At 39.8% G+C, this 23520-nt stretch overlaps 1 protein-coding gene across 1 annotated transcript in view; it reads left to right on the top strand.

Annotated features, from left to right (window-relative positions):
• The window catches only part of RALGPS2 (Ral GEF with PH domain and SH3 binding motif 2), a 2773917-nt gene that overhangs the window by 1209539 nt on the left and 1540858 nt on the right, over positions 1-23520 (top strand). The gene's annotated exons all lie outside the window — the stretch shown is intronic.

The following is a 23520-nucleotide window of genomic DNA, read 5'->3' as shown; positions in this document are numbered from 1 at the left end:
TTGTTTTTCTGATAAAGCTTCCAGGATTTGTCTCTGTGATGCATTATTTGTTTAGTTTCTTTGGTCATCCAAGGAGCAGAATTGGCTTTGATTTGTTTGTTTCTTAGAGGAACTAGGGAGTTGAGTATCTAGGAAGATAGATTTAAAGTGCTGTACAGCGTTGTCAAGGGGGAGAGTGTTGAGGGTTTGCCAGTTAATTTAAGTGTTTGTGAAGATTGAGGGGTTGAAGTTGCTAAGGTTACGAGTTTGAATGCATTGATGTTGGTATTGTGTTGAGTTAGTTGAGCGATGAATGAAGGCAGGGAGATGGTCGCAGAAGGTGTCAGGGATAGTGCCAGAGAGAATGATTTTATTTGGATGGGAGACAAGAATCCAATCTATGATGGACCCAGGGGGGGTGTTTTTTGTTGGGACGAGTTGGAGTGGATTACTTGTTTGAAGTTGTAAAGGTTGATGGATAGGGGGAGGGGGGTGTATTGATTTTATTCCAGTCAATATTGACGTCGTCTAGAATATAGGTTTCATATTTTATTGCAGTTGAGGCCCAGTGAAGAATGTTCTCAAGGGTGGAGATGTTATTGCCTGGGGAGATATATAAGGAAATTATGCAGATATTTTTGTGTTTAAGCGGAGGACACCTGCTGTTATTTCAGAATTTTTGAATTGAGGGGTTGGGATTTGAAGAGGGATGAGAGAGAGAAGGTTAGAGTAGATTAGTGCAGAGCCACCTCCCTTTTTATTTATTCGGTCACTTCTGAGGATATGGAAACCTGGAGGTAAGATTTCAGTGTCAGTAATGTGGGGTTTCAGCCAGGTTTCAGAGATGGCTAAGATATTAGGTTGGTTGTGATTAATCCAAGCTTATAAATGGTGAGTTTTGTTGTTAAGGCTCTGGGCATTAATGGTGAAAACCTTAAGAGAGCTAAGAGAGGAGGCAGGAAAAGACGGGGAGGGGGGGAAAGGATTATTTGTAGTAGGGGAAGAAGGGGGTGGATGGGGAGGAGTTGTTTCTAGTGAGGCAGGGGCCAGGGTTAGGATGTATGTCTCCAGATAAGGCTAGGACATTACAGGTGATAAGTTTAAGCCTTTTAGGTGTGTATAGGAGGAAGTTGTTTGGAGTTAGGAGAAGTTTAAATGATAAAGTCTTTTTTGAGGTGGAGGATAGCTTAGGATGGAAAAGGTGCAGAGAGTTGGGTTGAATAAGGGAGGAGGATATGGAGTGGAAGTGAGAGATTGGAAGAGGATGTAGGTGAGTGTAAGCAATAGTTTGAGTAGAAGGCAGGTATGGGGGCGCTTTAGAAGAGTAAGAAGTAGCATGGTAGAGAGAAATTAGTAAGAAGAGAAGTGAGCTGGGGAGCTGGAGATTATGGGGGAATTGGGAGGGCATGCTTAGAGTGGGTGGGATATGGAAGGGATAAATGTGTAGGAAGTTAATTTTTTTAATAGAGGAAAAAAAGGTAGAGAAGTAGAGGGGGAGATATGAATTTGTAGACGGGAGGGGAATAGAAAGTGTAGAGAGTATAGGAAAAGTGGACTGGGAGGAATACGTGTGGGTGGGGTAATGTGAGAAGGACTAAGATTGGTTAATTGAGTATAGGAGGGAGGGGTAATGAGAAGAGGCCTATGATTGGTTAATTGATATGGGGGAGGAGTATGTGGGGAATAAATGTAGAGGTGCTGGGGTGGGTGGGATTTGGGGGTAGGGGAGCGGAGTGAGCCCGCAGGGCGAACGGAGCGGGAAGAGACAAAGGAGGAGAAAGTGAGGAAGACTATCAGTAAGGAGTCAAAGGGTAAGTTTTGCTGGAAAGTGTAAGAGGTAGAAAGATGTAGAGAAATGGAGTATTGGGAAAATATATAGACTAGAGGCAGTGGGAGAGGTGTAGAGGCTTTTTGTTTTACCTTTTTCTTTTTTAAGGATAGAGAAGGGGGTGTTTTGAAGCGAGGAGTGTGTGGGTAGTCCTGGGACAGTAGTGAGGGGAAGAGCAAAGGAAAAGATGTCAGGGGGCTATTGAGAAGAGATAAGTAGGGAGTAGGGACAGCAAGAAGGTAGAGAAGTGCCACCTGGTGGCTAGTTAGTCTAATGCAGTAGAGACCCCAGGGAGAGATAACAGGTAAGGGGAAGGAGGGAGCTGTTGTGGTTCAGCATATGGAATATAAATAATTAAAGGAAGAGATAGGAATTCTGAAGCGGCAAAGAGAGGGGAGAGTATGGCTGCTGGCTAGCCTGGCACGGAAGCGCCCTGCGACCTATTACAATAAAATTAGTTGCTACAAGGTGTTAGAGCAGTACACATATACTATATGTAATCCTTGCATTGAGGGAGCAGTAGGGCCTTTCAGTTTTGGTGGAAGATTTCTTTTAGCTGGTTCTAGGCAGTATATCCAGGGGGTACTTTCAGGAGGTTAGGGCAGGATAGGCAGGAGCCCAAGCTATAACATACAATTAGAGAGATGAAAGTTTTAATGCAGGCAGTGCAGGAGTTAAAGTTCACAATCAGACAGTTGTTAAAGCTTACCTAATCAAAATTAAAAGTAATGTATATAGCAGTTAAACTGAATAAAAAGTTATACACTTTCAGTACCTTAATGATACAGCCAAAGCACAGGTAAGAAATAAAAAAAACAGTATCTTGAGCGCACAATTTAATTGTGCGGACAATTGGTTGATTAGTTTAAATGAACAAACAGTGGCTGGGAGTAGGAATCCTCGTGCAGGCACTGTGTTAGTTACGAGATTGTACACATTAGGATTCAGACTGGGCCAAACACAAGAGAACTACAGTTTAAGAGGGACTACAGCATACATTAGGATTCCTGGAGAACCTAGTACAAACAACAAAAATAACTGCAGTTTGAGAGCAACAGGCTTAGATTCTGAAGAAATGATGAGCAAGCCCCGAACAGCAATTTTACAACCACGTGCTACACGCTAGACTAAGCTAGAGCTCACAGGTCACATTAGGTAATGGTCACAGAAGCATTGAATTACTGAGCAAATGACTAACAAACAGGTCCCTAGCAAATTAAATGCTGAATTACTGAGCAAATGACTAACAAACAGGTCCCTAGCAAATGAAATGCGCGATCTGCGTGCAGCGCGCCTTTTTTTTTTTTTAAATGTTTGCAGTAGGAAGTTATGGAAAATTCACGTATCAGGATAGGATCTGTATGAATGACAATCAAGCCCCAAACAGCAATTGTACAACCACCACAGTCATAACGTGCTACACCCTAGACTAAGCTAAGCGGTTACAGGTTACATTAGATTGAGGTCACAAAAAACGCTGATTACAGAGCAGACATCTACCAAACAAGTCCCTAGCAAATTAATTACAGGATCCGCGTGCAGCATGCTTTTAAAGCGTTTGCAATGGGTTAGGTATAGGTAAAGTTCACATTTCAGGATAGCCAGTAAGTAAAGACAAGCATATAAACAAGCTTTCTTAAGTAAGCGCTAGCAATAGGATAACATGTTGAATAAACTTCACGTCGGGACAGCCAATAAAGTAAAGCTAAACACTTAACATAGTCCAGAGTTACAGATTATCAGAGACAAAGCTAAATCTATGCAAACAGTCAAGGATTTCTTACAGGTACAGCCACCAGGATTTAGCAGACACTGGCCTACAAATAATTGGTCCTTTCCAGTGTCAGACAGGCCACAAAAGGGCAGATACAGACGCCCTAGAGGCAGATCCCAGCCCCAAGATTCGTACAGGTCTAAACAATGGGGTGCTTCTACCTCCAAAACTGGAGAAGACAAATCACAGCCATACAGGAAACAGTCCCAATGACTTCCCCCTGCCTGCACCAAGCACTTATCTTCTGGCAGCACCTTTAGGGGGAAAACTAGCACATTTTTCTCAAAATTGGCACATAACCCAGGGCAAATGGTTCTTAAACAGTGTCACAAGGCTCCAAGTTTCACTTCCATACCCTGCCTTGGGCAGTCCTGCCAAAACATCAGTGGGCAGAGGCAGAAAAACAAGTTTCATCCCTCATGGACATGAGGGCCATTCACCAAGTACCAGAGCAAGAGCAGGGACAAGGATTCTATTCAAGACTGTTCTTGGTACCCAAAAAGGACAAAGCCTGGAGACCAATACTGGACCTATCTATTCTAAACACATATCTGGATATTCCAAAGTTCAAAATGTTGACTTTACAGCAGCTTCTGCCCATGTTGGGCAAGAAGGCTTGGCTTGTGACTTTAGATTTAAAAGAGGCATACCTGCATGTCCCATTCAGACAAACATGCAGAAGATACCTCAGATTCAAAGCTGGTTCAATGCACTACCAATTCTCTGCACTGCCCTTTGGCCTATCTACTGCGCCCAGGGTCTTCCCAAAGTGCTTGGCATCAGTAATTGCATATTGCAGACAGAGGAATACAAATATATCCTTACTTGGATGACTGCCTCATTCAAGCATTCTACTACAGCATCTGGTGTTTGTAAAGAGATTACTACCATGCCTAGGGTACACAGTCAACGAACAAAAATCAAAACTAGTGCCCTCTCAACAGATAATATTCCTGGGTGCAAGCTTAAATACAACTGCCCAGATGGCTTATCTCACGCCAGACAAACAAAGGCAACTGACTACCTATTTCAAACTGTTGGCAATAAAGGCCCAGTTAACTGCAAGAAAAATTCTGCAGGCTTTGGGCTTCATGGCATCCTGCATTCTACTAATTCCATATGCAAGACTGCATATGAGGAAACTTCAATGGTACCTAAAAAGTGTTTGGACTCAACATTGCCATAGACTGGAAACAATAGTTACTCGCATACCCTGCCTGCAACAGGAGTTTCGATGGTGGGAGAAGGCCTGTCACCAGAAGAAGGGACAGCCATTCACTCTACCCCCAGCCACACAGACATTAACAACGGATGCATCGGATTATGCCTGGGGAGCCCACATGGCAGGAAGATGTATTCAGGGCACCTGGTCCGCAAACCTAATGCATCTACATATCAATCAGAAAGAGATGCTGGCTGTTCAAAATGCCCTGACAACCTTCAAGGACCTACTTCATCCGGGACAACTACTGATAGACAGACAATACCACGGTCATGTGGTATATAAACAAGCAGGGAGGCACTCATTCTTTCCCCCTTTGCAGACTAGCCATGACTTTGTGGGACACAGCATTGACTTACCAAGTACATCTGCAGGCACAATTCCTGCCAGGAAAGATAAATACTCTGGCAGAAAAATTAAGCAGAAACCTCATGGATCCCCCATGAGTGGAAATTGGATCCACAAGTCTTCAGCATGGTAACAAGGAAATGGGGATGCCCGGACATAGATCTATTTGCTTCACCTCACAACTGCCAACTAAAGAGATTCTGCACAAGGACTTATCACAGACAAGCATGGAAAGTGGATGCCCTATTTTTCAGCTGGAAAAACTTAACAGTATATGCCTTTCCTCCTCTGCCTCTCCTCCCCAAGGTACTCCTAAAGGTCAGACAGGAGAAGCCAAAAATTATACTGATTGCCCCAGATTGGCCACGCCAGTACTGGTGTCCAATCCTAAGGAACTTGTCTCAATGCCCAGCCTGGACCTTACCTCAAGTGCCTCATCTACTGTCCCAGCAGAACAATCAGATCCTGCACAGCCAACTCAAGACCTTAAATCTGGCAGCATGGCGGATAATGTAGTCATGCAAAACATGACCCTCACTAAAGCGGTGATGGATGTCATTTTGGAGGCCAGGAGGCCTAGTACGAGAAAATCCTATGCTGGAAAATGGAATAGATTCTTTGCTTGGAACCAGGCACAAGGACTTGACACAGCTGTTCCAAATATTCCTCAGATTTTGCAATACTTGACTGAGATGCTGGACAAAGGCCTATCCTTTTCATCTATAAAAATTCATGCCTCTGCCATTTTGGCTCATTACAATACAGAGCCACCAATTTTTTCTCATCCTTTTATTAAGGCAGTACCTCAGAGGGGCCAAAAATGTAAGGCCTCCAAGGAGATCACCAATACCTGCATGGGACCTCAATTATGTCTTGAAAAACTCACCCTGCCTCCTTTTGAGCCAGCCGCTACAGCTGATATAATGTTTTTATCTTGGAAAAACAGCTCTGCTCCTTGAAATAACTTCTGGAAGACAAATTTCAGAGCTACAGGCACTCATGGCTGTTGAACCTTTAATCATTTTTTATCCAGACAGGGTTTCTCTGAGGACAAACCCGACATTTATGCCTAAGGTAGTGTCCAGTGTGGCCCTTAACCAAACTATTCATCTGCTTATCCAAACCCACAGAATAAGGGGGAGAGAATTCTGCATTCTTTGGACGTACACAGACAGTTACGCTTCTATTTGAACAGAACCAAAACTTTCAGAAAGACAGAGCAACTACTAGCGGCATATGCTGCAGGATCACAAGAAAAGGCCATCTCAAAGCAGACCATTTCAAAGTGGATAGGCCACTGCATTCGTTTCTGCTATTCACAACATGGCAAGTAAGGGCATTGGACCACATTCAACCAGAGCAGCAGCCACTTCAGCAGCCTTCCTCAGGGGAGTACCAACCAAAGACATTTTAGAGGCTGCTACTTGGAGTTCAGTGCACACCTTCACAAAGCACTATCACTTACCACTCTATTCTAAATCCAGGGCAGGCTTTGCCACTGCAGTTCTGCAGGGCCTAATAGCCACTCCTAATGCTATTTAGCTCCAGCCTCCCAACCTTAGCTTTGGGATTCAACCCAATTGTAATGACTGCAACAGTGAAACACGAAGAACATAGTACAGTTGTGTACACTTACCATAAATGTAGATGTTCGAGTGTATTCACTGTTGCAGTCCAGATTACCCACCCACCATCCCCCATTTCTTTGCTGGAACTTATCTGTACTTCTCTATTCTATACAACCTATGTGGTGTATTTGCTTGTAGATGAAGGCAAAATATATACTTTGGTGCATGCATGCTTTATTGACATATTTTTAGCCTACCCTTTTGGGGGCACCTGACATCTGGGGCAAGGAAAACTGAAGAAAATGGTGTCTGCTGCATCTTTTATACCCCTGGCACACTGATGTCAGGGAGGAGGCGACAGCAACCGACGCCGGACCTAGACTTTGGAATTCAGGCCGACTGAGGGTAGCCTGCCAGCAGGATAACCCAATTGTAATGACTGCAACAGTGAATACACTCAAACAGCTACATTTATGGTAAGTGTACACAACTGTACTTTCCTAAGCACCCTGGAGAATATTAGGGTCCAACGTAACACTCTCTTACTAGGCGACTTCAACTACCTCTCCATTAACTGGGTAAACTACTCTTGTACCAGTACACTTGCCCAACATTTCTTCGAGTTCATTAATTCCATTGCCCTGGACCAGCTCATTCTTACCACCACTAGCGGTAGCAACATCCTTAACCTGGTCATTACTAACATGGGCGTCCGTTGCTTTACACCAATAGTCAGCTTCTCCCTGGTTAGATCCGACCACAAACTAATCACCTTGGAAATTCATATCCCCCCCCCCCCCAGCAAAGGTAACCACCAAGAAAAACTTTTCCAAAGCTAACATTGGGATCCTAAAAGCAGAGGTGGCTAACTTCCCGGCACCCATGAAAATGGAGAATAGTTGCGTGACTGCAGAATCCTACACCATTGCACTGTACGAACACATACACAAATGCATGGATCTCGCCATGCCCAATAGAACCAAGACACACTCCAGAAAAAAAAAGAAGCCAATCTGGTGGTCCCCTGCCATAAACTCTACAACTGAAGGAGGAAACTGATGCGGAATAAGGTGAAGTCCCAAGACTGGAAAAACTCCCTTATCTGCCTCAATAAAAAGTTGAGATCCTTCATCAAATCCTCTAAAGGTAACAGAATTGCAGCAGTTAGTAGACAGCCACAAGGCCTTCTATAGTTATGCAAAGAATCTCCACAGCAATACCCAGAATTGCTGTGAACTAATGCACAGTGGTACCTCCTGTACCGAGCCAACAGATATTGCCAATATAGTGGCTGACAGATTCACTGCCAACTTTACACACCCCCCCCCAAAGACCAATCACAATACCAGTAGATTGCCAGGCACCCAGTATTACTGCTGCACAGGTTAAAAGCACTGTCCAAGGCCAAGAATTCAGCTTCTGTGGGACCTGACAATATCCCTGGTTGTGTTCTACAAGAACTACAGAGTGAACTGGCACATCACCTGTGTTCCATGTTCAGTCACAGCCTCACCTCAGGCTTTGTCCCAGTTGAATGGCGCACTACAACAGTCATCCCTCTCCACAAAGGAGGAGCGACTACAGACCCTGGGAACTATCGCCCCATTAGCCTGATGAGTCTGATATGCAAAGCTATGGAACGCATCATCATGGACCTAATAAACAATGAGGTAGGGAATCCCCAAACTCTGGATCCCACACAGTTTGGTTTTTTGAAGGGTAGATCATGCCTGCTTAACTTGGTGGACTTCTTTGAGTCAGTCACCAGAGATGTGGATGAAGGCAAGGTGCTTCATACAGCCTACCTTGATCTGACCAAGGCTTTTGATACCATTCCCCACTCAGGAATCATAGAAAAACTCACTAAGCTTGGCATCAACCTTTATATCACTAGGTGGGTTGCAAACTGCCTCATGGATAGAACCCATATTGTGAAAGTAGCTGACTCCAAGTCAGACTGCTGATTAGTCATGAGTGGAGTCCCACAGGGTTTGGTTCTGGGTTCCCTTCTGTTTGGTATCTACTTCACTGAATTCCAGGCCAACACAAAGGGACTCTGGCTGACAAAGTTCACAGACGATTGCAAGTTGGGAGCTATTAACAACTCCCCAAGTGATGTTGACATCCTACAAAATGGTCCACGAATACAGAACAGCACTATATATATTCTTTACAAAACTCGCACAAAATATAGCGCCAAAAAAAATTTTTATACGATAAAGCTTTTGGGCTAATCACCCTTCATCAGTACAATTAAAATAAGGCTTTCATCCTTTTTTTAAATAGGAGATAATTAACATCACATGATCCAGCCAGCCTATCTAAAACTTTCCTTTACAAGAACTGTTTTTAAAAACCTCTCTCAAAAATTAGAAGCATATCATAACTTCACTATATAAAATATGAATTATATCAGCAGTACAATAATATAACAAATATCATAAAAATATATATTCTAAAAAATATATATTATAAAAAGTATATATGTTAATGCAGTAAGTCTGAAACCAGTATTGGTGAAAAGACAGAGAGAAATCATGTAATTGAATAGTATAAGATTTCTCTATTCCTGCCTTTAAAAGTTTTGTTTTTGTTGTGGCTGATTTTTATAATATATATATTTTTATAATATATATTTTTTATAATTATTTTTATGATATTTGTTATTGTACTGCTGATATAATTCATGTTTTATATAGTGAAGTTATATGTTTAGTTCTTGTAAAGGAAAGTTTTAGATAGGCTGACTGGATCATGTGATGTTAAGTATCTCCTATTTAAAAAGAATGAAAGCCTTATTTTAATTGTACTGATGAAGGGTGGTTAGCCCGAAAGCTTTATCGTATTACATTTTTTTTGGCGCTATATTTTGTGAGAGTTTTGTGAAGAATATATATAGTGCTGTTCTGTATTCGTGGATTGTAAACTGGTGTTGAACAGAATTGTGAGCGTCAGTTTAAGGAGGTAGTTTGCCAGCCAGCCAGCTGAATGAATGAAAATATGGATCTTGTTTCTAATTCCAAGGAAGAAAGTGATTCGATAAAGAGACTTTTATATGAAGGAGCAAATCCATTACTCCAAATGGTAACTAATTCATGTACAATGCTAATAAATGTAGGCCAAGACATGGAAGAATACGAGAAGGCATTGGAAGTCCTAGAAAAAAAGGTACAAACATTTAAGCAATTTCAATGTCAGCGGTTAAGCTTCCAGGCCTATTTAGACCTGGGGATAGTGCCACGAGGACTTAGAATACAGAAAATGCCTTCATATGCCAATACATATCCATATTTACTTGGACAGTGGCAACAATTAAATCTAAAGTTAAGTGCGGATTATATGCAGTTAATGAATAATTTTTTTAAACCCATTGAGAGTCAACTTGAAGAGGAAGTAAGGTTCGAAAATGAACTCTTAACCATGTCTACTCACTCTACAGCATTGAACTTGTATCAGAATATGTTAGACCGCTTGCATTTGTTGGATGTAAAACTTGAATCTAAAAAGAAACATAAGTTACAATGTAATGTTGCCGATTTCAAAAACGGCCACATCTTTTCATGGCCTAGGAATGAAATAAGAAATAATAATAGAAATAGAAATAGTAAAACTGTTAAAGAAAAAGAAAAAAACATAATAAAAGAAAAAAGTTCTGACATTGCCCCTTTAACTTTAGAGCATCAATCATCCAATCAAGAAGTGATTATAGAGCCTCATCCCTTGGTGCTTTCCAATCCGCAAGCACCAAAAAATTTGGATGATGTAGTAGAAACTGCTTTGGCTGTAGGCAATAAAGCCCGAGTTAATGAAAGTGACTCAGTACGTCTGAAATTCTTTAAGGAGCAACAGCTAAATCGTTAAACTTCAGTGAATAGTGGAGCTGCTTCGAATTTAGCTATAACCCCTTTTACCCCCTTTCAACTAAAGCTGTCAGAAAAGGCATCTGTGCAGCAATCGGCTCAATGGAGAGGTCGATTGATGCAAAGGGATGAGCAACAAGCAACGGGTGATGTAAAAAGGAAGAGCAACAGTCCAGCGTACTTCAACAAACTAGTATGGCGATGATACAAATGGGGAAAGGTACTGTTAATTTGTCTTCAGTAACACTAACTGCAATGCAAATAAGAAGTCCTTAGTAAAGGACTCAAATTCATCCCTACAGCAGGAGATATTGTACAAGCGATAACTGATTTGAAGCTGTTTGTTCGAACAGTAAGCTTGAATCTCATTTTTAAAGATGTTAATACGGAAATTCCTGTTTGTAGAAAACTAAGCACTTTTTCACTGGAAATATGCCCTGTATTGACAGCCTTTATGAATGTAACTGAAAATGAGTTAAGAATATATTATTCTAAGGTTGAAAAGAATAAGAAATATAACATGACGTTTGATGAATACAGAGCACTGCAGTTACTGGAAAGAGATGATAGAATTGTTATAAAACAGGCTGATAAAGGGGGTACAACTGTTATAATGGAATGAGTAAAGTATTTTGAGTCATTTAGATTGATGTTAAGTGATGAAAGTACATTTAGACCTATTTCTTTTAATGAGGTGAAGAAGCATATATCAAATATAAATATGACTATGATTTGCAACTAACAAATGATATAACATTACACTTTGAGCGTTGAGCGCTTTCACCTGTTACAATACAGGCTTCCTCAGAACAAAAAACATTCTGAATCACAGCCCTTAAATAGATGTTTTGGCTCCAAAAATTTAAAGCAACATACTCCACTAAAACTTTCTGCAGACAATAAACAAAAAGATTCCAAAATGAATAGATAACAAGAATAAACAGTTGTATGATAAATACATATATATCCTATAAAATGTAGTGCACAAATTCCTCTGAAATTCATGTTTGTTAAAAACATGTTACTATAAAAACACTGACTCAACTTATTTATAAACAATTTGACACTAACGTATCTTATATAGCAAAGGTTTAATAGACAGTGATTCATTCAAGCCTGGGGGTGAGGCAGCATCCGTAAAAAATTGCCACCACATTTCTCTATAAGACAACCAACTCTTATAGTCTCCCCCCTAGGGTCTATTTGAATAAGGTCAATAATGCTAAAAGTGAATTTTTGTTCAGAGCCCTCTTGTTTTATGTGCTTATATAGGGCATTCTTCTCATCTCTCTTTCTAATGGAGTAAAAATGATCGCATATTCTTTTGTTCAGCTGTCTCTCGGTCTTCCCAATGTAGAAAGCGGGACAAGCTGAACATAATCCTATATATGACAAGTTTAGTAGTACAATAACCTGCCTTGAATCTAATAGAGGTGTTGGTAGTGTTGCTTAACCTAGTGCCTTGACTGGTGTTAATAGCAAAGCACCAGTTGCATCTACCACACTTCTGTGTAGGTTTAGAAGTGTTAGATGTCAGAAACATTGTATTTTCTAACAACCTTTTCAAGTTCATACCCATTTTATTTACAAAGTGGGGTTTGTCACCTAAAATGTTGGATATAGAAGCATTCACCATAATAATAAACCAACTTTTATTAACCAATTGCCTCATCTTATAACTACAGGGACCATATTCGATTACACAAGCTTTGTTTAAATCACTACGACTACCTCTAGCAAGGGAAACAGGTTCTCTGCCTGCTTGTGCATAAGTTTTATTTGGTAACTTCCTCTTAGGGATGGCCCCTGTCCGTTTACCATCATCCTGTACATCCACTAAAGAGAAGTCAAATGTGTAGCCAATATAAATAATATGAATCTAGAGCTAGTTACTAATGTAGATTTGTAGACTACACAGCAAACTGCTACCAAACAAGACGTACATAACACCACAAAGTACTGTGAGATTTCTTCCACGGATGGTGTGATTTACAGGTACAAGAGCTTTAACATGTTTAACTACACAGATGTTGAGCTCGATATGTCTTATTTTAATTTACTCGATATGTCTTATTTTAATTTACTTTCTAAGGGCTTGAAATACATACCAACTACTAAATTTGATGTGGTTGATAATATTTGTCAAGTTAAATTGTATACTAGGAAATTAAACTTGGCAGTAATGTTCAATAATCCTATTAATAATGTTACTGGCTCTAATAATGACTGTAAAATTCTGAAAAAGAAAAGTACCTTTATACCCCAATGCCATCCAACGATTGGTTTATTTGAAAAAAGTATTGTTAAGCAGATTTATGAGCTTAACAACAAAAATAAGTTTAGGAGAATGGAACATAATTTATCTAGAGAAGAACAGGACACCCTACAAATGTTGAGGAAGAATAGATCAATAAGGGTGATGAAACCTGACAAGGGTGGGGGTTTACTTCTTTTTGATCAACTTACATATACCTCTAAACTTCATGATATTTTGCATTCTACTGACAGTTATGAGATCATATCTGTTAATGAACTTAATATAGCCTATAGAAAAATTGATTGTCACCTCGAGGACTTTCTTATAGACAGGCGAATTAGTTTGGACACTTACAACTTTGTCAAAGTGGAATTTCCTGTGTTAGCCAAGTTAGTTGGTATCCCCAAAGTTCATAAGAATGTGTCTGACCCGCCTTTTAGACCAATTGTTTCTGGCAGCAGATCTAAAACTTTCCCTTTGGGTGTGGTCATTGACCATACTTTGAAACGTGTACGAAAAGGTATTTCATCTTGCCAAGGATTCTTGGTATTTTTTAGCTTATTTTCCTGCACATTTATACAAAAAAGATTTGTTATACGTAACTATTGATGTCATAGACCTTTTCTCCTGCATCCCCAAAAGTGAGGGGTTAGAAGCATTCAATCGTAGTATTATTAAATATGCAGGGTTGGATTGGGATAAGATATGGTTGATCACTGATATGATGAGTATGGTATTGGACAATAATTTCATCTTTTTTGAAGGAGAGATTTTTAAACAAACTAAGGGTGTAGCTATGGGTGCTGCGTGTGCTCCCATTTTTGCTAATATGGTCATGCTCGACTGGGAGGAGTCTGTAGTGTTCACCAGTGACTTCTATATTCACATCAAATATTACACTCGCTACCTTGACGATATATATATATATTATGGGATGGTGACATTGACTAAATTTATAGAATTTATTAACACCAGTAGTTCTTATTTGAAATTTACACACGCATTCAGTCATGATGGTCTGGCATACCTTGACACCCTCGTCTCTCCGGCTAATTTTGGGTTTAAATCTAGAATATACAGGAAACCCACTTTTTCTAACAACTACCTTGAATATTCTAGTAATCACCCTAAAAGTCTTTTAAGGAACATCTATAAGGGACAGTTGATTAGAGCAGTTAGAATGACTTCTAACTACATAGATATGATAGCTGAAGTTGAGTATATTACGGCTATGTTCAGTGATAGAGGTTATGACCTTGGTATGATGCAAAATGTAAGTAAGCAGGTTATTCAAGGCTGGGGTTCTAGGTACACACCTTTGTTAGGAATGAATTCTCAAGGTAATAATGTTTTTTCTCTTGCTAGAGGTAGTTGTAGTGATTTAAACAAAGCTTGTGTAATCGAATATGGTCCCTTTAGTTGAGGCAATTGGTTAATAAAAGTTGGTTTATTATTATGGCGGATGCTTCTATATCCAACATTTTAGGTGACAAACCCCACTTTGTAAATAAAATGGGTATGAACTTGAAAAGGTTGTTAGAAAATACAATGTTTCTGACTTCTAACACTTCTAAACCTACACAGAAGTGTGGTAGATGCAACTGGTGCTTTGCTATTAACACTAGTCAAGGCACTAGGTTAAGCAACACTACCAACACCTCTATTAGATTCAAGGCAGGTTATTGTACTACTAAACTTGTCATATATATCGCATTATGTTCAGCTTGTCCCGCTTTCTACATTGGGAAGACCGAGAGACAGCTGAACAAAAGAATATGCGGTCATTTTTACTCTATTAGAAAGAGAGATGAGAAGAATGCCCTATATAAGCACATAAAACAAGAGGGCTCTGAACACAAATTCACTTTTAGCATTATTGACCTTATTCAAATAGACCCTAGGGGGGGAGACTATAAGAGTTGGTTGTCTTATAGAGAAATGTGGTGGCAAATTTTTACGGATGCTGCCTCACCCCCAGGCTTGAATGAATCACTGTCTATTAAACCTTTGCTATATAAGATACGTTAGTGTCAAATTGTTTATAAATAAGTTGTCAGTGTTTTTATAGTAACATATGTTTTTAACAAACATGAATTTCAGAGGAATTTGTGCACTACATTTTATAGGATATATATGTATTTATAATATAATTGTTTATTCTTGTTATCTATTCATTTTGGAATGTTTTTGTTTATTGTCTATGCAGAAAGTTTTAGTGGAGTATGTTGCTTTAAATTTTTGGAGCCAAAACATCTATTTAAGGGCTGTGATTCAGAATGGTTTTTGTTCTGAGGAAGTCTGTATTGTAACAGGTGAAAGCGCTCAACTGTTATTAAAAGTGTTTTTTATTTAGTCCTGCTGGTTTGCACGAGTTTGCTTCATTGTTTTCGGTTTCTCAAGCTACATAGTGTGGTGTCAGCGTTTGCCTTTTTGCTTGTTTTATGGTGTACTTATAACGCTTGGATTATCTTGTAACAGGAAAAGAGGGAGGCCTAAGATAAGAAGATAAGGTTTATGGATGTGGTGAGAGAGAGGATATGCAGGTGGTTGGTGTGACAGAGCAAGATGCAGAGGATAGAATGAAATGGAAACAGTTTATCTGCTGTGGCGACCCCTAACCAGAACAGCTGAAAGAAGAAGAAATGATACAACATTAGAGTTATTTAACTACCTTACTGTTTCGTGCCCTAGGATCCCTCAGATATATGGGATCCCTAAACTACATAAATCTGTTGACAACCCCCCCCCCCCGAGGCCCATTGTCTCGGGGGGGGGGGGGTTTGGTCTACACAACCAATTTCAAAGTACTTGCAAATTGTATTGGCAAGGCATTTATCTAGATGTTCCAGCATTATTAAAGATACTGATAGTTTTTTGGTTGATTTGTTTGAATGGCATGAAAAATATACAGGAGACTAACTTCTTATTTGTCACTCTGGATATTACTTCGCTCTTTACGGTGATACCAAGTGAGTATGGGATAGAAGCCATACATAATTTTCTTAATATGGAGATAAAACTGCAAGCGAGGGAGATAGAGAATATCTGTACACTACTAGAAGTAGTTTTGACACAGAATGTATTTGTTTTTGATAATATACCCTATTTGCAACCAACTGGAGAGGCAATGGGAACACCGGTGGCAAATACATATGCGAACCTAGTACTATATGAATGGGAAAAGAAGTATATCCTTAGTGGATTTAGTAATCTTAATAGTAAAGTCTCTCTTTATAAAAGATTTGTAGATTGTTTTCTTGTGTGGCAGGGGGACAACAGAGAACTGGATACATATCTGAACTATTTGAACTCTACAACAGATTTTTTGAGGTTCAAAATGACAGTGTCTGAAGAGAAAATAACATTTCTAGATGTCCAGTTATATAAAAAAGGAAATGGTGTAGAAACAACTATACATAAAAAGGAAGTAACTGTCTGTAGATATATAAATAGACAGCGTATGCATGCATCACACACCTTTAAAGGAACTTTGAAAGCTCAGTTAATTAGAGTAAGCAAACTTAATACTTGGGAATCAAATTTTGAAATGCAAGCTAATAGCATGATGCAAGAATTTATTGGTAATGGTTATTCAGCATCACTAGTAGATGAAATCTATAGAAATGTAGTAAAAGGTCGATCGGATGAGTACAAGCCAAAATTTGGCCCTATACGGCAGGCTAGTCCCCATAAGGAGAAGAAACATGTGACTAGATATGTTACTACATTTAATAAGAACACTGAGCAAGTAAAAAATATCACTTGGAAAAACTGGATTATCCTAATGGCCATGCCAGATATAAAGAATATAGTTGGAGACAAACTGCTTTTTTTCATTTAGAAACTCAAACATTGAAAAAGAAATTATGCTATAAAGATTTTAAAGGGGGATGGAAAAGGATAGGTAAAACGGGAACAAAAATGTTATAATTGTAGTTTTGCAATATCTGTGAAGGGATAGATACTTATAAACACCCAACAACAGGTAAAGAATATTTTTTCAATATTTCTGCAACTTGCAACACATCTCAAGTGGTTTATTTAGTGACATGTGTTGCATGTCCTGGATTTTGTCGGTAAAACCACCCGAAAATTGAAGGAGCGTATAGGGGAACACAAGTTAGAAATCAGAAGGAAAATATTGACGAATGCTTAAAGTAAGCATATTTCTGACTGTGGCCCGGAACACCAATTCAAATTTAGAGTAATTGATTTGGTAGTAATGGGAAATAGGGGTGGTGATATGAACAATGCTTTAGAACTAAAGGAATATGAGTGGATTATTAGATCGCAAGCCAACAAAAATCCAGGTTTAAACAATGCAGTAAGTCTGAAACCAGTACTGGTGAAAAGACAGAGAGAAATCATGTAATTGAATAGTATAAGATTTCTCTATTCCTGCCTCTGAAAGTTTAGTCTATCTTTTTTGGCTGATTTTTATAATATAACATATATTTTTATAATATATATTTTTGATATTTGTTATGTTGTTATTGTACTGCTGATATAATTAATGTTTTATATAGTGAAGTTATAATATGTTTCTAATTTTTAAGAGGTTTTTAAAAAAAGTTCTTGTAAAGGAAAGTTTTATATAGGCTGGCTGGATCATGTGATAAGTATCTCCTGTTTAAAAAGAATGAAAGCCTTATTTTAATTGTACTGATGAAGAGTGGTTAGCCCGAAAGCTTTCTCATATTAAATTATTTTTGGCGCTATGTTTTGTGTGAGTTTTGTGAATCCTACAGAATGGCCTCACTGTGAGCAGCGACTGGTGTCAGAACCATGGCCTTAAGCTCAATGCCAAAAAATGTCGTCATCCCCTTTGGGGAAAAAAACGGTTCCCATGAATTACCACTACCACATTGATGGTAGTCCACTAAACACAGAAGACGTTATAAGCGATCTGAGAACACAGGTTGACAGCAACCTCTCCTTTGATCACCACATTGCCACTTTGATCAGAAAGTCATTCTTTATGGCACATCTCATTACTAAGGGTTTTGCATCCAGGAAGAAAGAGGTCATTTTCTCCCTCTACTCTTCCCTCATTGGGTCAATGATTGAGTACAATGCCCCATTTGGCATGTACCTCACTAGACACCTGCAACAACTGGAGAGGCCGCAAAATTCCCTCAAAGAGGATCCTAGGCCTTAAACACTTGTCCTTTGTAGGCAGACTAAAAAAAATTCCCAACTATTCTCTGTCTCATATCGCCTACTTAGAGGCTATCTCTGCTTCACTTACTAAGCCATGTGTGACCCAGCTCTGTTAGAAATGCTACATCTAAAGAAGTCCAGTCCTTCCATACCACACGCTCCAGAGACCTCAACCTCATTACCACAATTAACAGAACATGCTGGAGGGACAGTTTCATAACCCAGAGACTGCCCATGCTATGGAACAGACTTCCCATACATGTCAAGCAGAGCACCTCGCTGACCCTCTTCGAGAAATCTTGATGAGTGGATGGGAAATGGAAAATTCACCCTGGGGGGAAAGCACCAGTGACTCTACTCGACAGAGGCACTGTGAACCAAGGTCGGGTGACACTATGCCCGGGTAATCCTATGGCTAGGCTTGTAAAGGCCCCAGGGCCATTAGCCTAGTACCTATGAATTTACTGTGTGTTATGCTATTTAATAAATACTGTATGTAATTTGACACTGTATACATTTTCAATTGTTCTATTTTATACCTCTGCTTATTTTGTAAATTGACTGTTTTCTCCGTGGACCTCTTCTGAAAAAAGGGCTACTAAGCTCAGTCGGACACACCCAGCCAACAAATAATAAATAAATAAAATTAAGTTTCTGAATTGGAAAACTATCTTTCTGGTGGCTATAACTTCTGCAAGATGAATATCTTAACTCCAAGCTCTCTATTTGAAACCACTGTATTTGATTTTTCATAAAGACAGGGTTACCATGCGCACTAATCCTTCTTTTCTACCAAAAGTTGCTTCAAAAACAAATGTCAATAAAGTGAACAATTTAGCAGTTTTCCCTCGCATTTACCTTCACAGACCTAAGGAATTTAGGAAAACTGATCAGTTGTTTGTCTCCTTTCATAAGATGGGAAAATCAGGGTCAGTAACTGCGGTAGCCGAATGGATAACAGATTGTATTTCCTCCGTTTATTCCTTGAGAGGTCAAACCATGCCAAGACAACCAAAAGCTCATTCAACCAGGTGCTGCCTTTTGAACAATAGCTTCCACTGATGACATTTGTGCAGTTGCCACAGGGTCTAATGCTAATAGTTTTATTTCTTGTTTAAAATTGGATATGATCTGCAGAAAGAGTTGCAGTTGGTTCTGCATTTCTCTGGAACATCCCTTCATGAAGGCCACCCAAGGTTAACGAAGCTGGGGAGACTCTGTCCCATTTATTGAGGAAGAAATGAAAATGACATCAGATATGGAAGTTATGTACTCACCATAACTATGCATCTGTGTTGTCCATTTTGTTTCTTCAACTTCCCTCCCATCTTCCCCCTGTCCATGACTTTGGGAGAGACCTAACGGAGTTGTTAGGAACCATAGTTCCTGTTAGAGCTCTTGATCTTTCAGCTATCACTGTTCTGTCATATTTTGTTTGTTTTGTAATGATATTGTGTAATAGCAGCAAACTCAATCTAAGGTAACACAATAGTCAGCAGCATTATGGGTAAGGGAGCAGCTCGAGAGTCTGATCCTAGAATCTAAGCAAAGTCACCAAGATAGATCTGAGGTTTGGACCAAAATCCCTTCATTGAGGAAGAATGAAAATGGACTACATATATGCATATTTAGGGTGAGTACAAAATTTTCATTTTTGCATTCCAGTCTCTTATCAGTTGTTAAAGTTCCTATGTAGAGTCTGCTTGTAATGCCACCTACCTGCATACAGAAGCTTTATTGATCTGTCCCCTTCAGCGTGTTTGCTAGCGTAGTCCATCACCAGTATGAACAGCAGAGGGCTCAGAGTTGACCCCCCTGATGCATATCAACAGCCACTGAGAACCCACCTGTGAGTCTGAACCCTGTTCATAGTTGTTATTGAGTACTTGTACATAGCCTGCACTAATTCAACCAGTGTTTTCAGGACTTCAGTCCATTGCAGAACTGCCCCATTCAACTTTCTTGAGACTTTGTTGTATATTTTCTCCACGTCTTAGAATGCCCAGTTGGATTTTTTTTCTTCATCTCAAACTTTCAGACTTCTCACTGCAAACTGCTGAGTGGGTTGTACTGCATCCTGATATGAATTCAAACTGTTCAGTTCCCACTTTCTTCCACTGTTAATCAGTCTCCCTCTCCAGTACTTCCATGCAGGGCAGTAAGAGTTTAATATGTCTAACAGGAAAAGGAGAGCAGTAGTCCAAAAACTGCACAAAACACCAAGAAACCGCGGACTATATGAAGCAGCAAGACACACTTGGAGCTATGTACAAAATTCCCAAATGTTATTGAAATAAATTCAAATCAAGGTAAATTCACAGCGTTTTCGTCCACAAAATATCAGACTTCATCAGATACAATCAATGCTTGACACCATGCTCAATATATACTCATAAACCCTATCAATTGAAGAATCAATTAATTTAATAATTTTGATTAATCTTCTTTTAAAAGGACCATGAAGTTAAAACATAAATTACTGAAAATCTGCATTTAAAATGCTACTAACAAATGTTTTTATACAATCATAAAAATGTTATTTGATGTTTGTAAACATCTTGAGATTATAAACAAAAATATAATACAATTCTTGTGATGAAATAAAATAAATCAAGTAAATACCTGAGCTACTTAAAATGAACTGAATGCTAGATAGGGATCATATCTAGTTAACTCATAATTTGGCCAGTCTTGATTTCAATAATGGTGTTAGGGAGATGATGTCATTGAGGCCGGGGGGTTTATTGGCTTGCAAGACAATTTGCCAAAATGTTTCCCTATATGCCAATAAAGATTCCCATGGTCCCCCCTAGGGTCCTTGGACACCACTTGTACAACAAAAAAGCCATACTTGGCATTGGGACAAGTCAGAAAGGTGTCTATATAATGCATTATGATTGTTTTTATTGCTGATGCTGTTCATGTGCTGATAAATCCTACGCTTGAGCTTTCTCTCAGTCTTCCCCACATAAAAACTTTGACTTACACTACACACAAGGTAAACCAACCCAGAACTGTTACAATTAGAATAACATGGGGAAGCTATAACCTTAACCTAAATAAAGTTCAATACCTCTGTACTGCTCACAGTTCTGAATGTCCCTTTTGCTATTTTTTTTAAACATCTTTATTACCGGTGATATTTTTAAAAAGTGATGTAGGTACATAGGTACAGTGACAGAAACAGAAAGAAAACACATCACAATGCAATATCTTTATTTTCCTGTAGCATGCAGGTTTTCTTTTTAAGTTTTCATTCACTCTGACATTATACAACTTGCTCAATTCCTGCCCCTCCCTTCAACCTCTCTCCTCCTCCTGAACATTATTGTGCATGTATTGTTCCCACAAATTCCGTTTCTTTCTGTGATTTTCCCCAACCTTTTCTAAAGATCCCATCTCAGGTTCTTTTATCTCTGTTAACAGTTTTCAGTACTTCATTTGTTGTTGGTTTAGATTTTGATTTCCATTTTCTAGTAATTGCCTTTTTTTTTTTTTTTTGCATACTGTGTCTAGGCGATTCAGATCCTACATCCCATCTCAAAAGAATCATTTGCTTAGTTAAAACCATTTGCCATCATAGCATTTTTGAAAAAGTTCTCTGTAGGAATTTTTTTAATTGCCAACTCGTTACATTAAAACATGTTCCAGTTCCTTCTCTTTCCCATCACACCTCCAGTTCATAGGTAGGTACATACTAGGCTGTCGGCCCAAGGGCCTAAGTAAGCCTAGCCAACAAAGTTCCCTGGTTTACGCCAACCCAAGAAAGTTAATTTCCTGTGCCCCTGTCGAGCAGAGCCACAGAAGTGATCCCTAGGGTGTATTTCCTATTTCCCATCCACTCATCAAGATTTTTCTTGAAGAATGCTAATGAGGAGCTTTGTTTGATATAGATAGGTAGCTTGTTAGGGTATGGGAAGTCTCTGCGACAGGAATCTATCCCTCCAGCATGTCCTGTTTATTGTGGTGACAAGGTTTAGGTCCCTACAGCGTGTAGCTCGGAGGGATTGGGATTTCTTTAGGTGTAGCATGTCCAACAGTTCTGGGTTTGACATAGCTTAATATGTTGGGCAGAGATCACCTCGGAGTAGGTGATATGCGACGGAGTAAAGCTGGAGTTTTTTGAGACGATAAGTGTAGGGCATCTGTTTGAGGCCAGTAATTCTCTTTGTGAGGTACTTCTGTGGCCTTTGCAGCTGCTGCAGATGTTTTGAAGTACATTCCAAAAGGGGCATTGTACTCTAATGGGTCTAATGAGTGTTGAGTAGAGGGGAACAATGACCTCTTTTTTCCTGGATGAGAAACCTTTTCTGCTGAGGTGTGCCATGCAGAAGGATTTCCTGACTACTGTGACAATGTGATTATCAAAGGAGAGACTACTGTCCACCTGGGTCCCAAGGTCTCATCACACATTCGGTGTTAAGAAGACTGCCGCCTATGTGGTAGTTCATGGGTACAGAGTTTTTACCAAAGACGATAACAGTGAACTTTTTGGCATTGAGCTTGAGGCCATGGCTCTGACACCAGGCATCTGTCTCAGTGAGGCCCTTCTGTAGGATGTCCATATAATTTGGGGACTCTACTATAACTCCTAGTTTGCAGTTATCTGCGAACTTCATTAGCCAGATGCCTTCTGTGTTAGCCTGTACTTCAGAGAAGTAGATACCAAACAGGAGAGGTCCCAGGACTGAACCCTGTGGTATTCCACTTGTCACTGGTATGAAGTCAGATTTGGAGTCTGCAACTTTTACAGTGTGGGTTCTGTCATTGAGCCAGTTGCCAACCCATCTTGTGACATAGGGATTTATACCTAGTTTAGTGTGTTTAGCTATAATTCCAGAATGGGGGTGGTGTCGATAGCCTTAGTGAGGTCACGATAGGGTGTGTGAACCACCTTACACTCATTTGCGGCTTTGGTGACTGCCTCAAAGAAGTCGACCAGGTTCAGGAGGCAAGATCTGCCTTTCACAAACCCAAACTGGGTGGGGTCCAGAGATTGCAGGTTACCAATGTCTTTGTTTAGGAGTTCCATGATGATGCATTCCATGGCCTTGCAGACCAGTCTCGTCAGGCTAATAGGGCGATAGTTCCCAGGATCAGTGGTGGCTCCCCCTTTGTGGAGTGGGATAACTGTTGCTGTGCACCATTCAGTGGGCACAAAGCCTGACGTGAGGCTATGATTGAACATGGTGCTTAGGTGGGGAGCCACTTCGTTCTGAAGTTCGTGTAAAACGTAGCCTGGGATGTTGTCCGGTCCCATGGATGCTGTGTTTTTGGCTTTAGAGAGTGCTGCTTTTACCTACAAAGTTGTGATTACAGGGACACTGCATTCTTCCTCTAGAGATATGGGCCCTTTAGGGGGTGAGAGGGGAGTAAAGTTAGCACTGAACCTATCTGCCAGTATGTTGGCCGTATCAGTTGGTTCTGTAGTTTTTCTGCCATTGTGCTGCAACTCAGAGCAGATGTGGGTGTTGCCATTGAGATTCTTGACATAGCTATAGAATGCTTTGTGGTTGTCCTTAGA

The sequence above is a fragment of the Protopterus annectens genome, chromosome 10.part0, assembly GCF_019279795.1.
Source record: "Protopterus annectens isolate FY-2018-M chromosome 10.part0, PAN1.0, whole genome shotgun sequence".
Classification (NCBI taxonomy): domain Eukaryota; kingdom Metazoa; phylum Chordata; order Ceratodontiformes; family Protopteridae; genus Protopterus; species Protopterus annectens.
This window is presented reverse-complemented; position numbering and strand designations above follow the sequence as displayed.